General features: G+C 42.0%; 1 protein-coding gene across 1 annotated transcript in view; it reads right to left on the bottom strand.

The window, feature by feature from the left end:
* ZMIZ1 (zinc finger MIZ-type containing 1) overlaps nucleotides 1-17,438 on the bottom strand; it is a 1,052,488-nt gene that overhangs the window by 567,671 nt on the left and 467,379 nt on the right.

Genomic DNA, 17,438 nt, shown 5'->3' with positions numbered 1-17,438 from the left:
AGTTTCCTCACTCTGATATGCCACAGGGAGTCCTGGCAATAAATAAGGGATTTTTTTTTCTTTTTTTTAAATCAAAAGAACAAAACATACAAAGACCTGTGAAAAGAAGGAAAATTTATAAACTGACAGATTATCTCAACTGAGCAACAGCACAGGAATTCCCATGCTTGAGACAGGCGTAAAGGGAGAGGTGCACAGAGATGCCAAGTCTCGCCCATTAGGCGTGTGTCACACTCATTTGAAGGCTCTCTCACTCTCACACTCTTTGACCCCCCTTCTTCCAATCATTAGAGCCTCAGCATCATTCTACTTATTAGGAATAGGCTGTTGTTTGCAATGGCAAAGGAAATGTCAATGCTGCAGGTCATCACCAGATGAAAATGAGCAGAAAAAAATATGAAATATCAGTGGCGTACCAAGGGGGGCAGGCGGTGGGGGCGGTCCGCCCCGGGTGCACGCCGCTGGGGGGGGTGCCGCGCGCCTGTCGGCTCTTCGTTTTCATGCTTCCTTTGCCCCGGAACAGGTTACTTCCTGTTCCGGGGCAGAGGGAGCATGAAAACAAAGAGCCGGCAGGCACGCAGCACCCCCCCCCCCCAGCAGCATGCACCCGGGGGGGGGGGGTTCCCGCCGCTGGGGGGGGTGTTGCGCTGTTCCGGGGGGGGCGCTGCACCCGGGGGGGCGGGGCGCATTGGCGATCCGCCCTGGGTGTCAGCCCCCCTAGGAATGCCACTGTGAAATATTATGCTCAGTCATTCACCGGTAACAGTGCCCACCCTTTCCTGATAGTGGAACCATCACGTGTTTGTGAACCACGGCATACGCAGAAGTAGTGCACCTGCACAAACTTGGGAAAAGAGAGCACCTCTTTCTGAAACAGTATACCCTCTTTCCGCATAGTGCGTACTATTTCCAAAGAGTGTGCACCATTATTGGAAACTGACAAAATGGCCAGAAAAACGCACATAAAATGAAAATTCCCATAAATGACATGGAAAACAACGCAAAACAAAACTGTTCTGGCTGCCCATCCCTAGTACTCATCTTGATCAGTATTTTCATCAAAGGAAGGCATAACAGGAGAAAAGCCAACTGCCTACCTAGTAGAAAGAAATCTGAGCACACCTTCCTGTACATATACTTGAAATGTATGCACATATATTTAGCCACTGACAAGTGGATTAAGGCACATACTAAAGAACAGTGACATTTTAAAAAAGCACTATATGGGTATCAGAGTTAATGTTGGGTGAGAGGCTCTGTTGATGTAATCTTACAACATTCAAAACCTCAATCGATTAGAAATGAATGAATCATGCACTTAAGTGAACAACGTGACAGTATTTAGAGCTCAAAGTGAAAAGTGCACTCCATTAATGTTAATCTGTCATGTAAATGTTATACTAATTAGTTCACTATGAAAATGGTCCTACCTAACTGTCCAGACAGTTTGATCAGCTTCTTACATCACATCCTATCATTTATGTTATATATATTTTTAGTTGTTTTTAGCTCACACCTTTTTTCAGTAGTAGTTCGAGGTGTTACATTCGAGTTCATTGGATACTTCCCTGTCCATGGAAGGCTTACAATTTAAGTTTGTACCTGAGGCAATGAAGGGTTAATGACTTGCCCAAGATCACTGTGGAATTTGAACTCCTTTTCCCTGATTGTCAGCTCACAGCTCTAATCACTGGGCTACTCTTCCACTCCCATGTTTCAGTCCGGACATTTTACACAGGCAACTCCTTAGTTACCTAGGCAAAATCATTTGAAAGTTGTTTCATATTTCCTCTTCGCTAACACCAATGGAAAAGCAAATATTTTATGTTGCTTCTTATCATTTCCAAAGCAACATGCTAGGTAAATCGTTCTAGAATTATACCCATCACACTGTCTGGAAAAAAAAATTATTTGGCCTTCATTATCTTTGGGATGGATGACCATTGGCATCTTTGGGTGTGGACTCCACCATTCCAGAAAATTCCTATCGCTACCTGCTTATGGGATGGAAAATAAATAAATAAAAACATACTAGCCACCTTGTTTAATAAGCTGCGTTAGCGGCTGCCACACACAAATGCCGACACAGCCCATTCACTTTAAATGGGCTGCGTCGGCATTGCTGCATGGCTTAGTAAAGGTATGGACAGATAGAAAACTCTATTTTCCTATTTTTTGTGTGTGTGTCTCTTTCTATTTTCTTTTCATTTAGTGTGTGTGCTAAAACAAAACAAGATGAAAATGCATAATTAGTGGGAAAAAAGTGTAACAAAAGGTTATAGTATGTAGGAATTCCACTTTGTGTAAGATGTCTCTGATATTTCAGGTTGTTCTGCTCTAGTTAACTATCAATATGCCTATGAAAGTATGTATCTCTGTGTCACCAGTTTTAGAGTAGTGCTTAAAAATTAATACAGAGGTTAATGCTTTCTGAAAGTTTAATGGTTCTGTGAAGAATGTTGTGTGATTGTTATTAAGCTCACATATGTGGTATAACTGCAAATTTTCAATTCCGGTACATTACTGAAATTTATACACTGATTCTACATCACAATCTCCTCAGTGAAGGCTGACCTTATTTGGTCAACTGATATTAGTCTTTCTGTGGTGTTGACTGATTATAGCAAAAAAAAAAAAAAAAACACAGTTCTCCTGCAGTCAGAAAAATGTAAACACCTGTTCATATTTGTGGAAATGTGACCCGAATTAAAAATGTTGTATTAAACAAGGTGGAAGGAAAACCTGGGATATATGCAAAGCACTGCTAAGTTGTCATGCACTATGGAATAAGGAAGTTATTAGGGCCTATAGCTGATTCTGTGGACCAAAGTGCCATCACCAAACTGTGTGGTCCAAAACAGCATTGATGCCATCGGAACAACCTGGATGTGATCAGCACACAACAGAAAAAGGCAACATATTCAGTTTGCAATTCAACGAACAATCAACTTTTGTTTGAATATTTCACTTGCATGAAAGATTGAAATGTGTATATTTAAAACTATTGAGACTGATATATTGTGGTATATTTATTATTCGGCCATTTTTTATTGTCTTTCTTTTCATCTGCTGAAAGAAAACTTGGCAGACTTTTGATACTTCAGCTTCTTCTTCTTTACTGTTGAAAATCTTATGTTTGTGATGAAATTCTTCTATAAATGTTGTTATGTTAAAAACCATCATACTGTGTGACTCCTGACACAGGGGATTCTACTGAACCACGGCCCCATATTACATCCTTGACTTCACAGTAACATAATAGATGGCAGCACATAAAGACCTGTACGGTCCATCCAGTCTACCCAACAATATAAAGTCATTACATATGGTATGAAGTGCACATATCATGTAATGAGTGTTACATCAACCTGCTTATAATCGAACGAGAAAAACGCCCAAGTTCCGACCTAAATCGGGAGATGGGCGTTTATCTCACAAAACCGAATAAAGCGGTATAATCGAAAGCCGATTTTTGGACGTTTTCAACTGCACTCCGTCGCGGATGCGGACAAAGTTGATGGGGGCGTGTCAGAGGTGTGGCGAAGGCGGAACTGGGGCGTGGTTATCTGCCGAACAGAGATGGGCGCATTTCACAGATAATGGGACAAAAGTATGCGTTTTTAGCTAGAATTTAGGGCACTTTTCCTGGACCCTGTTTTTTCACGAATAAGGCCCCACAAAGTGCCCTAAATGACCAGATGACCACTGGAGGGAATCGGGGATGACCTCCCCTGACTCCCCCAGTGGTCACTAACCCCCTCCCACCACAAAAAATGATGTTTCACAACTTTTTATTTTGACCCTCAAATGTCATACCCACCTCCCTGGCAGCAGTATGCAGGTCCCTGGAGCAGTTGTTAGGGGGTGCAGTGGACTTCAGGCAGGTGGACCCAGGCCCATCCCCCCCTACCTGTTACAATTGTGCTGCTTAATGCTTAGTACATAAGTACATAAGTAGTGCCATACTGGGAAAGACCAAAGGTCCATCTAGCCCAGCATCCTGTCACCGACAGTGGCCAATCCAGGTCAAGGGCACCTGGCACGCTCCCCAAACGTAAAAACATTCCAGACAAGTTATACCTAAAAATTAGGAATTTTTCCAGTCCATTTAATAGCGGTCTATGGACTTGTCCTTTAGGAATCTATCTAACCCCTTTTTAAACTCCGTCAAGCTAACCGCCCGTACCACGTTCTCCGGCAATGAATTCCAGAGTCTAATTACACGTTGGGTGAAGAAAAATTTTCTCCGATTCGTTTTAAATTTACCACACTGTAGCTTCAACTCATGCCCTCTAGTCCTAGTATTTTTGGCTAGCGTGAACAGTCGCTTCACATCCACCCGATCCATTCCACTCATTATTTTATACACTTCTATCATATCTCCCCTCAGCCGTCTCTTCTCCAAGCTGAAAAGCCCTAGCCTTCTCAGCCTCTCTTCATAGGAAAGTCGTCCCATCCCCACTATCATTTTCGTCGCCCTTCGCTGTACCTTTTCCAATTCTACTATATCTTTTTTGAGATACGGAGACCAGTACTGAACACAATACTCCAGGTGCGGTCGCACCATGGAGCGATACAACGGCATTATAACATCCGCACACCTGGACTCCATACCCTTCTTAATAACACCCAACATTCTATTCGCTTTCCTAGCCGCAGCAGCACACTGAGCAGAAGGTTTCAGCGTATCATCGACGACGACACCCAGATCCCTTTCTTGATCCGTAACTCCTAACGCGGAACCTTGCAAGACGTAGCTATAATTCGGGTTCCTCTTACCCACATGCATCACTTTGCACTTGTCAACATTGAACTTCATCTGCCACTTGCACGCCCATTCTCCCAGTCTCGCAAGGTCCTCCTGTAATCGTTCACATTCCTCCTGCGACTTGACGACCCTGAATAATTTTGTGTCATCGGCGAATTTAATTACCTCACTAGTTATTCCCATCTCTAGGTCATTTATAAATACATTAAAAAGCAACGGACCCAGCACAGACTCCTGCGGGACCCCACTAACTACCCTCCTCCACTGAGAATACTGGCCACGCAATCCTACTCTCTGCTTCCTATCTTTCAACCAGTTCTTAATCCATAATAATACCCTACCTCCGATTCCATGACTCTGCAATTTCTTCAGGAGTCTTTCGTGCGGCACTTTGTCAAACGCCTTCTGAAAATCCAGATATACAATATCAACCGGCTCCCCATTGTCCACATGTTTGCTTACCCCCTCAAAAAAATGCATTAGATTGGTGAGGCAAGACTTCCCTTCACTAAATCCGTGCTGACTTTGTCTCATCAGTCCATGTTTTTGTATATGCTCTGCAATTTTATTCTTAATAATAGCCTCCACCATCTTGCCCGGCACCGACGTCAGACTCACCGGTCTATAATTTCCCGGATCTCCTCTGGAACCTTTCTTAAAAATCGGAGTAACATTGGCTACCCTCCAGTCTTCCGGTATTACACTTGATTTTAGGGACAGATTGCATATTTCTAACAGTAGCTCCGCAAGTTCATTTTTTAGTTCTATTAATACTCTGGGATGAATACCATCAGGTCCCGGTGATTTACTACTCTTCAGCTTGCTGAACTGACCCATTACATCCTCCAAGGTTACAGAGAATTTGTTTAGTTTCTCCGACTCCCCCGCTTCAAATATTCTTTCCGGCACCGGTGTCCCCCCCAAATCCTCCTCGGTGAAGACCGAAGCAAAGAATTCATTTAATTTCTCCGCTACGGCTTTGTCCTCCTTGATCGCCCCTTTAACACCATTTTCGTCCAGCGGCCCAACCGACTCTTTGGCCGGTTTCCTGCTTTTAATGTATCTAAAAAAGTTTTTACTATGTATTTTTGCTTCCAACGCTAATTTCTTCTCAAAGTCCTTTTTTGCCCTCCTTATCTCCGCTTTGCATTTGGCTTGGCATTCCTTATGATCTATCCTGTTACTTTCAGTTGGTTCTCTTCTCCACTTTCTGAAGGATTGTTTTTTGGCTCTAATGATTTCCTTTATCTTACTGCTTAGTCGTCCAACCCCCCCAAACCCACTGTACCCACATGTAGGTGCCCCCCTTCACCCCTTAGGGCTATAGTAATGATGTAGACTTGTGGGCAGTGGGTTTTGAGGGGGATTTGGGGGGCTCAACACAAAAGGGAAGGGTGCTATGCACCTGGGAGCTCTTTTACCTTTTGTTCTGTTTTTGTAAAAGTGCCCCCTAGGGTGCCTGGTTGGTGTCCTGGCATGTTAGGGGGACCAGTGCACTACGAATCCTGGCCCCTCCCACGAACAAATGCCTTGGATTTATTCGTTTTTGAGCTGGGCGATTTCATTGTCCATTATCGCTGAAAAGCAAAAACGCCCAGCTCACAACTTGGCGAATAAAACATGGACGTCTAATTTTTTCGAAAATACGCTTGGGTCCGCCCCTTCACGGACCCGTTCTCGGAGATAAACGCCCATGGAGATAGGCGTTTCTGTTCGATTATGCCCCTCCATATGTACACCTGCTCTTGCTTTATCCTTAATTTGTTATGTCCCAAACACTCGCAATTAAAGTATGCGTTATACAACAATGCTTCATCCACAGTCAACATTCAACATTTCCAGAGCTACAGTCCCAATAACATTCATTTCTCAATTTTTAACGGGGATCATCAGAGTATCTTGCAACATACACCATATGGGAACAGCGCCCCAATATACTCATGGTGTTGCCCACATCATCATAGATCTACTCATGTTCTTATATTTTTTGATCTTTTTTATTTTCTTAATGCAATCACAGATAAATATATTCCAAATAGCTTTAAACATTAGAGATGTGCATGTATTAGCACTTAACTTTGGCAGCGATTTTTCACCAGGAACAAACCTCCGTCAACACGGCCAAGTTTTGAGATCCTTCTTCAGGGAAGAGATTCACATCTCACTGCCATTTTTTTCCCTATGCAGGAGTGCGATATGAGATGCCCTCAGCTTATTCACGAATCTTCTGTAAGGGACCGTATCCAATGCTTTGCTGAAATCCATGTAGATTACATCTATCGCACGTCCTTCATCCAGTTCTTTGGTCACCCAGTTAAAGAAGTGAATCAGATTCGTTCGGCAGGATTTTCCTTTGGAAAAGCCATGTTGCCTCGGATCTTGTAACCCGTTGGCTTCTACAAAGTCCACTATTCTTTCCTTTAGAAGAAATTCCATTATTTTTCCTACCACCGACGTGAGGCTTACCGGCCTGTAGTTTCCCACTTCTTCCCTGTCTCCATTTTTGTAAAGAGGGACCACATCCACTTGTCTCCAATCCCTCAGTACCTCTCCCATCTCTAAACAAATCTTTAAAAGCTCCCACCAGGACTTCTCTGAGCTACCTCAGTACCCTGGAATGTATCCCCATCTGACCCCATAGCTTTGTCCACTTTCAGATTTTCAAGCCGTTTATAAATGCTTTCTTCCATGAACAGCGCAATATCTACTCTATTCCCAGATATACCCTCTGCCACTGACCATGGTCCTTTCTCCAGGATTTTCTTCCATGAACACCGAAGAGAAGTATTTGTTTAGCATCTTCACTTTATCTTCATCACTCTCCACATAGATATTCTCATTATCTTTCAAGTCTTGCAATTCCATTCCTACTTTTTCTCTTTTCCCCAATATATCTTTAAAAAAAAAGGTCTTATCACCTTTCTTTACATCTTTAGCCATTTTTTCTTCCACCCGCGCTTTCGCTAGCCATATTTCCTTCTTTGAGCTTAATCCGATAATCTTTTCCGTGATCTTCTCATTGAGTTCTATTGTATTTCTTGAATGAAATCTCTTTTGCCCTTATTTTTTCAGCTAGTCGTTTGAAGAACTATATAGGCTTCCTGTTTCTCTTGTTTTTGTTTACTTTCCTTGTGTAAAGATTGGTTGCCATGTTTATAACAGTTTTCAGCTTGGATCATTGCACTTCCACTTCTCCATTTCCTACCCCTGCCATCAGATCCTTCTTCAAACATTCCCCCATTTTACCAAAATCAGTACGTCTGGAATCCAGTACTTTGAGTTTTGTGTGTCCGCACTCCACTTTTGTTCTCATATCAGTCCATATCGTGGGCATCCATGATCTCTCTACTTCTTTCCGATTCTGCTGACAGGATGTTCAATTGCTGGATACACATTAATTGATTTTATCCTTCTGCACTAATACCTGTTGGATATACAATAAATTTGTGTACTTTGTGGAGAAACTTCTTTGACTTGCTCTGGTCTTCCCAACTCCCTTTTCTACTTAGCTGAAACATGACATTTTGGATGTTTGTTAATACTTCACTTATGCTTTTATTAAATGACCTCCCACTTTCTATAACATTGGTTTATCTTTACTAATTGTCATGATTGTTATCACCTTCATTTACTATTACTATTTTTATATATTCTTTTGCCACGACTTGTATTGCTGTGCATTAGAACCATTATCAAGAACCAGGAGAACCTTCTCAACTTTCACTTAGCACAAACAGAACCAAAATGAACTTCAAACGCCAAAACTAGACTGACAATACATTAGGCAGAGAGAAACATATTACCAAGATTAACCAAACGATGTGCTTAATGTGCCAAGTGAGAGACGACTCATTCCTCCTGTGTAACTTCACCTCTTCCAGTAGATTGTGAATGGCTGAGGAACTGATGTCCTCCTTGGATTTTTGGAAGTCTGTTCCAAAGGATCTTGACTGGTCCCTGGAGAACAATGTACCCCAAACTAACATGGAAGATTCAGTCTGTTCATTTCCAGGCCTAGTTATTTAGGGGCCCTTTTGCTAGAGATTAGCCTGCGCTAATGGAATTAGTGTGCGCTAAATGCTAAGCCCATAGGTCTTAGGACACGCTAAGCTTTAGTAAAAGGCCCCTTAGGATGGTGCCTTCTGTGAAAGAAAACTATCCAATATGTTTTTTAAGCAGCAACAATGAACCCTTCCAAAGAAGAACAAGCTTAAGTATCAAAAGCCTGCCTAAAAAATAATACACTGGTTTTGTTTTAGCTGATGAAAAGAAAGTGAAAGCAGCAATAGGGTATATTCATAGCCAAACATGGGCACATGGCCCACCTGTGCAACTTCAGTGAAACTGTTGATCACAGACAAATTTCTCAGGTTTTTACAGAAGTATTAACTGCTCAGTTTATTAGATATAGGTTGCTATGTAGCAATTCTTACTAATGTTTAAGGGAGTATTTCACTAAGCCGCAGTAGCGTTTTTAGCTCGCAGTAGAAATCAGCTGGTGGTAAATGCTGAAACGCCCATTATATTCCTGAGGGTGTCTCAGCATTTACCACCACCTGATTTCTACTGCAAGCTAAAAACGCCACTGTGACTTAGTAATAGACCCCCTAATTTAGGTACATCAGAAAACAATAAAAAAAATAACATTTTGCACTGAGGAAATATGCTATCTGCATCCCTCATATACTAAACAATGTAAATCACTATTTGACAATAGATCCTCATTCTGAGGAGGATAATCATTATGAAGAGTTACACCTTTGTGAATTTAAAATATAATCCTTTCCTTCCTATGGCATGGGAATATGGTTTCTCCTGCTTAATACACTAGTCTTTTGTTTGTTTTAATTCTCACAGCAGTCTTGATGATTTAGAAGTAATATATGATAGATGCCTGCTAGATGTTATGATATACTACAAACAGAAGATGGAGACAGCTCAAAGGCTTAAGGCGATAATGCTTCCAACTGCTGCTGCTTTTTATTAAATCGATTCACTTCAAACTGTCCTGATGTACCTTGCACAAAGCTAATACTTTATTGGATCCTTGCACAAAGAAAGCAGTGCATTGGTGGCAACACTGTGTCAGAATTTTCAATCTCTGTTGAATTTGTGTGATTAACCTTTCTTATTGCACTAACAGCAATAAGGTTCAGTTTCTCATAATGTTCATAGCAGCATCTACAAGTCACCCACGTAGCAGGATGATGCCCTATTATTGGAAAAGGAAAGTTTTATTGTTGTAGCTGCTGCCTGTCTTCTCTTTCCTTATGCACCACCATACAAGGGAGATGAAAAATGATTGTTTTAACAGTGTTGTAGCAGCAAAGACTTAAGAACTGAAGCAGGGAATCAGTTGAAACTCATGAAAAACTGCTTCAGTCAATCCTGATGTAATGATATTTATATTCTTACTGTTGTGCAACATAAAAAAAACAACTAAGTAAACTAGAATCATGAAAAAGTATTAAAACATGCCATAAATGTAGCCAAATACCATTTCTAATTAGACAGTCTTATCCTAATTGGGGAAGTTTTGTGAGCCTTTTTACTTTTACCGTTCTTTGCAACAGAGAAGCGAAAAGAGAGAGAGCTCTGCTCATTCAGGATGCCAGCCATAACTTGGCACCTAGCCTCAACCCAGAACACTTGGACCTATTCAGTTGGAAGAGAAAGGAGGCATGGTTCTTCACAGAGCCGGTTCAAATTCCTCTTTCCCAATCACTGATTGGCCTAGCAACACTGGGTTGGAATACAGTGTGTATGTGTGTGTGTGTGTGGGGGGGGGGGATGCCATTTAGAGAATAAAAGGTGAAGGTAGCATCCTACACAGAATGCTCTCGTTCGCCCAATGTATGCTTCCCACCCTCCCAGCCTTTTGTTAATAGAGGTGGGAACACTCATCTTGGATTGTCCAGCAGATGTAAACTCACAGCTTGAGGGAAGTCCAAGCCAGTTTATTCTCAATTTAGGGAAGAGCCCTCAGTGAAGCAATGATATAATCTGGCGAGACATGTACATGCACTGCATGTGAGATGGTGACCAGAAATTATAGTCCAGTGTGGTAGGGGAATAAACTAGACCGAAAAGGCCCTTGCCAGTATGGGGATGGGAGATTGTGCTTGGCATTCACTGCTGCAAGGGAGGGGTGTTAAAAGTTTTATAGTAGTTTGTGAGGCACAGGGCGTTTTTTGAGGGGGTTCTTGGGGGTACCGAGTACCAGCATCTTTTCCATTGTCTACTAAAATTGACCCATGGTCCCCAAATTTGAATGAGAGCTCAGACTCTACACACCAATCCTGCCTTGTCATAAATTCTGTGACTGGTTGCAGGGGGCCTGGCTATTGTGGAGTGGGTCCCTCAGTGATCACCCCAACCCTGAAGGATGGCCTGGCATTTGAGTACTGGCACCTTTTTTCTAGAAAAAAACACATTGGTGAGGCATGTTGTGCTGACGAGGCCTGGGAGACACATCTCCCTTGTACTAGTGGGAAGGGGGACAGATACACTGGCTTGGGTTTCTTGAGTAATTAAGGTGTGGTTCTTGGTTTACCAAATATTCAGTTTCATGTTTTCTTGTTTTTTTTGTTTTTATGACTGCATTGGTTGCTATCTTTGTGATCAACCTGGTATCTGAGGCAAAAGAAATGATCCACTCTAAAAACTGCAAACTTGCTACAGCTGCACACACATCATCCCACGTAATATGACGTATCACAGCACTTATTCTTTTGCATTTATATAAAATTTGTAGAAACTTAATTACTAAAAAAAATACAAGGTATTACTAACTAAATTATAAATTTGGAAGAAAGATTTAGCATTCAAGCAGTGACTTTAGTAACAGATCAAGAAAAGGTATCTGGAACTGAATCAATGATCATGTTAAGTGTTAACTTGGTTTGAGAAATTTTTAAGAATTAGATCATATGGTGTTAAGGTACATATGGAGCGACCATCTAGTTAGAACCCTGGTTGTGGAGTTCCCCAGGGTTCTCCACTTTCGCCATCATTATTTAATGTTTATCTTAGTTCTCTGGGTAATTGTTTTCTTGCAGAAGATATCTTATATTACTATATTGTCTTATGCAAATGATATTTTCCTTCTTTGTCCTGTGAGGTGTACTTTTGACAGTATTTTGAGTATTATTAAACATTATATTTCTTCTATTGATAACTGGACAACTAGGCATTTTCTGTACTTTGGTTTGGGGAAAATATTCCAAATAGTTCTTTAGTCTTGGCTTCTGGTGAAGTTTGAAAATAGCGGGTTGTTCCAGAGTTTGGGGAGTTATTTTGGATTCTTCTCATATTTGAAAAACAGCTGGTGCTCTAAGAGATGGGGTTTTTTTAAGCTTAGCAACTGCCTGTGATTAGGTCTTTTTAACAGAAAGACTAGAACTTTGGCACAGGCCACTCTTCTTCCCCAGTTAGATTATTGTAACGCCTTAATAATATTCTCAGATTAACTGTAAATTGAAAGCCTGTCCACAGCTTTTGCAGAATACGGCAGCCAGATTGATTTCTGGTCTGTGTCGGTTTCATAGCTTTTCACCTGTATCGAGGGAGTTACATTGGTTACCTATTGCACAGCATATTAGATTTACAATGATATGTCTGATGTTTAAAGCAATATTTGGGTTGAATGAAGAAGAGTTGGTGGATTTGTTGGAGTTTTCCTCTTCCAAAACAAATCTCTGTTATTATCGGACATTAACATTAGGTTATTCTTCTATTAGAAAATTTAGATTAAAATCTAATCTTGAAAAATCATTTCCTTTTCAGGGCACGTGAATGGAACATGTTACTTATGTTCCTGTGAAACAATGTGAATCCATTTCAGGAATAACAGTCGTTATACAAAAACTCAATAGAACAGAATAGGAATTTATTTATTGTTCAGAACGCTGCTGCACGTCTTATATTCTGCCAAAACCGATATACTCATATCACCCCTCTCCTTAAATCACTTCATTGGCTTCCGATCAGATATCGCATACAATTCAAGCTCCTCCTCCTTACCTACAAATGCACTCAGTCTGCGGCTCCTCACTACCTCTCCACCCTCATCTCCCCCTATGTTCCCGCCCGCAACCTCCGCTCACAGGACAAAGCCCTTCTCTCAGTACCCTTCTCCACTACTGCCAACTCCAGGCTCCGCTCATTCTGCCTTGCCTCACCCTATGCCTGGAATAATCTTCCTTTACCCATACGCCATGCCCTCTCCCTACCCATCTTCAAATCTCTGCTTAAAACTCACCTCTTCAATGCTGCCTTCGGCGCCTAACCGCTCGAGAAATATAAAATACCCCAATCTATCCACCCTATCAGATTAACTGTTCACTCATCCTCTAGATTGTTCACTTGTCTTTAGATTGTTCTCTTGTCTTTTAGATTGTTCTCTTGTCTTTTAGATTGTAAGCTCTTTGAGCAGGGACTGTCCTTCTATGTTTGAATTGTACAGCGCTGCGTAACCCTAGTAGCGCTTTAGAAATGGTTGTTGTTGTTGTTGTTGTTTGTAAAAAGTGTGTGATGTTTTTTCTGATCAAGGAAAACATGCATCAAGGCATAATACCAATAAATATTGATAATTTATTTAAATAAACGCCAGAAATCCTCAATCGTTGAACTTTCCTAGGGTAGCTAGCATGGCTGAATCTGAAGATCTGCACACAGAAGATATTGTCTTTGTTCTTAAGAGTTTCTTCTCTGCTTCATAATAGCTAATGAGATGACTGAGGTGGTTTTTCCAGGCTCATGGAGACATGCATTTGCAGTCAAAAGCCCTGGTGACCATCTGAGCTGAAGAAAATGACATATCTATGGGAGTCATAATTTGATATCTTTCTCCTACAGGTCAGACAGGAACTGAACTCTGGCTTTGCCTGTACCATGCACGGTTCTGTAGCCTTCAAACAAACCAAACAAAAAATAAAATAATTTTAAAAAAAGTAAAATGATGAAAAATAATGTCAGCATACTAGAAGATGACTCTTCAAAGCTGAGCAATTTCAAGGAGGTATCTAGAGCGTGGGCAGTCCTTCAAAGTATTTGTATATTCCATATTTTAGAATGGCAAAACACAATTTTGAATACTTTAAACAAGCCCCCATTAGCATTTACACCTGCTTCCCATTACACAGTGGTTGGCAAACTGTTCATTTGGGCCTAGGGCTTGGAAGAGAACTTGAGGGAAGAACTGTGCTTACGTCTCCAGTGTTCAAAGCAACCTCCAGTTGACTCCACTCCTTAATCAACTCCCTACTGACGTGAGGATTTCCAAAATCTGCTACATGCAATGCATAAGTAGCAAACACATCACCAAGTATGCATTCACGTAGCACTATTTATACATGCAAATCCCCTAGTGATTCTTTTACAATTTATTTATTTTTTAGAAAAATGGTTGTAGTAGATGTACTTTGCAGGAAAAATATTGTGCTTTCTTTGATGGTGCTATATGTATATTTATGTACTTATATATTTTTTTTTCTTTTTTTTTTTTTAGAAAGGTTTCCATGTCTGCTGATATTCTAAAATAGTACAGGGTTAGTTGGTTGGTTTTATTTATTTATTTTGCATGCACAGACCTATCAAATATTTCCTATCTTAGATGACCAATATAACAGTTACCCTGCAAAAGAAATACATGGATTCTTCTTTTTGGTTCCTAAACATGGATACTGCCCTATAAAAACAAGGGATAGGGCTATTCAGATTGGGTCTCCAACAGCAAAAAGGTATTAGAACTGGAAGGAATGACAGATCTAACATATGGAAACAAGGAGGCATTTGAAGATCAAAGGATGGTTAGTAAGAGATCTAAGAATCACATTCCATGAGTGATAGAATATAGAATGAACTCATCTCTTTTTATTTGAGACTAATTAGGGCTTCTACTCTTAGGTCTTTATAAATTGTAAATTTAGGTGTTTTCTAGCTAATTAGGGGTTGTCTGAAAGTACAGCACAACAAATCAGTGGTTTCACAGACCAGATGCTATTGCTGGGGTCCTTCTCCTGTGGAATCAAATGCATATACAGTGGGGGAAATAAGTATTTGATCCCTTGCTGATTTTGTAAGTTTGCCCACTGACAAAGACATGAGCAGCCCATAATTGAAGGGTAGGTTATTGGTAACAGTGAGAGATAGCACATCACAAATTAAATCCGGAAAATCACATTGTGGAAAGTATATGAATTTATTTGCATTCTGCAGAGGGAAATAAGTATTTAATCCCTCTGGCAAACAAGACCTAATACTTGGTGGCAAAACCCTTGTTGGCAAGCACAGCGGTCAGACGTCTTCTGTAGTTGATGATGAGGTTTGCACACATGTCAGGAGGAATTTTGGTCCACTCCTCTTTGCAGATCATCTCTAAATCATTAAGAGTTCTGGGCTGTCGCTTGGCAACTCGCAGCTTCAGCTCCCTCCATAAGTTTTCAATGGGATTAAGGTCTGGTGACTGGCTAGGCCACTCCATGACCCTAATGTGCTTCTTCCTGAGCCACTCCTTTGTTGCCTTGGCTGTATGTTTTGGGTCATTGTCGTGCTGGAAGACCCAGCCACGACCCATTTTTAAGGCCCTGGCGGAGGGAAGGAGGTTGTCACTCAGAATTGTACGGTACATGGCCCCATCCATTCTCCCATTGATGCGGTGAAGTAGTCCTGTGCCCTTAGCAGAGAAACACCCCCAAAACATAACATTTCCACCTCCATGCTTGACAGTGGGGACGGTGTTCTTTGGGTCATAGGCAGCATTTCTCTTCCTCCAAACACGGCGAGTTGAGTTCATGCCAAAGAGCTCAATTTTTGTCTCATCTGACCACAGCACCTTCTCCCAATCACTCTCGGCATCATCCAGGTGTTCACTGGCAAACTTCAGACGGGCCGTCACATGTGCCTTCCGGAGCAGGGGGACCTTGCGGGCACTGCAGGATTGCAATCCGTTATGTCGTAATGTGTTACCAATGGTTTTCGTGGTGACAGTGGTCCCAGCTGCCTTGAGATCATTGACAAGTTCCCCCCTTGTAGTTGTAGGCTGATTTCTAACCTTCCTCATGATCAAGGATACCCCACGAGGTGAGATTTTGCGTGGAGCCCCAGATCTTTGTCGATTGACAGTCATTTTGTACTTCTTCCATTTTCTTACTATGGCACCAACAGTTGTCTCCTTCTCGCCCAGCGTCTTACTGATGGTTTTGTAGCCCATTCCAGCCTTGTGCAGGTGTATGATCTTGTCCCTGACATCCTTAGACAGCTCCTTGCTCTTGGCCATTTTGTAGAGGTTAGAGTCTGACTGATTCACTGAGTCTGTGGACAGGTGTCTTTCATACAGGTGACCATTGCCGACAGCTGTCTGTCATGCAGGTAACGAGTTGATTTGGAGCATCTACCTGGTCTGTAGGGGCCAGATCTCTTACTGGTTGGTGGGGGATCAAATACTTATTTCCCTCTGCAGAATGCAAATAAATTCATATACTTTCCACAATGTGATTTTCCGGATTTAATTTGTGATGTGCTATCTCTCACTGTTACCAATAACCTACTCTTCAATTATGGGCTGCTCATGTCTTTGTCAGTGGGCAAACTTACAAAATCAGCAAGGGATCAAATACTTATTTCCCCCACTGTATCTGCACAGCCAAGACATCACCAGCATGGAAAAGGCATGTAAACAGAATAGAGAATTCAGGGAAGGTAAGGGGAAGGCCATACGAGTACTATGGAAAGAAGGGGTTTTCCTGTATTATCCAATAAACACCTAATTTTCTTTTTTGTATAAATTCAGTGTTGGCAAAGTTATGTAGAAGCAAAAAGTCATCTGGAGGGGAATAATCGAACGTCGCCGGCGAAATAGGTTGCCGGCGATCTACTTTGGTGGCGGCGCAACAGCTGGCCGGAACCGTATTTTCAAAAAAGATGGCCGGCCATCTTTTTTTTCGATAATACGGTGTGGCCCGGCGAAATGCCTTGGATTTCGCCGGGTTTGAGATCGCCAGTTTTGTTTTTCCGCGATAATGGAAAAAACTGCCGGTGAACTCAACCCGGCGAAATCCAAGGCATTTGGCCGTGGGAGGAGCCAGCATTTGTAGTGCAATGGTCCCCCTCACATGCCAGGACACCAACCGGGCACCCTAGGGGGCACTTCAAACATCTTTTATAAACAACCAAATTAGCTTCCAGGTGCATAGCACCCTTCCCTTGTGTGCTGAGTCCCCTAAATCCCCCCCAAAACCCACTGCCCACAAGTGTGCACCATTACCCTAGCCCTAAGGGCTAAAGGGGGGCACCTACATGTGGGTACAGTGGGTTTTGGGTGGTTTGGGAGGGCTCAACATTACCCACCACAAGTGGAACAGGTAGGGGGGGGATGGGCCTGGCTCTGCCTTTCTGTAGTCCACTGCAACCAACAACAACTGTTCCAGGGACCTGCATACTGCTGTCAGGGTGCTGGGTATGACATGTGAGGCTGGCATACAGGCTGGCAAAAAAGGTTTGTATTTTAATAATTTTAGTGTGGGAGGGGGTTAGCGACCATTGTGGAGTAAGGGGAGGTCATCCCCCATTCCCTCCGGTGGCCATCTGGTCAGTTGGGGCACCTTTTTGAGGCTTGGTCGTGAAAATAAAAGGACCAAGTAAACCCGACGAAATACTGCTTATCGCCGGG

Source organism: Microcaecilia unicolor, chromosome 5 (genome assembly GCF_901765095.1).
Source record: "Microcaecilia unicolor chromosome 5, aMicUni1.1, whole genome shotgun sequence".
Lineage (NCBI taxonomy): Eukaryota > Metazoa > Chordata > Amphibia > Gymnophiona > Siphonopidae > Microcaecilia > Microcaecilia unicolor.
The sequence above is the reverse complement of the archived record's forward strand: the minus strand, read 5'-3'. Positions and strand labels throughout refer to the sequence as shown.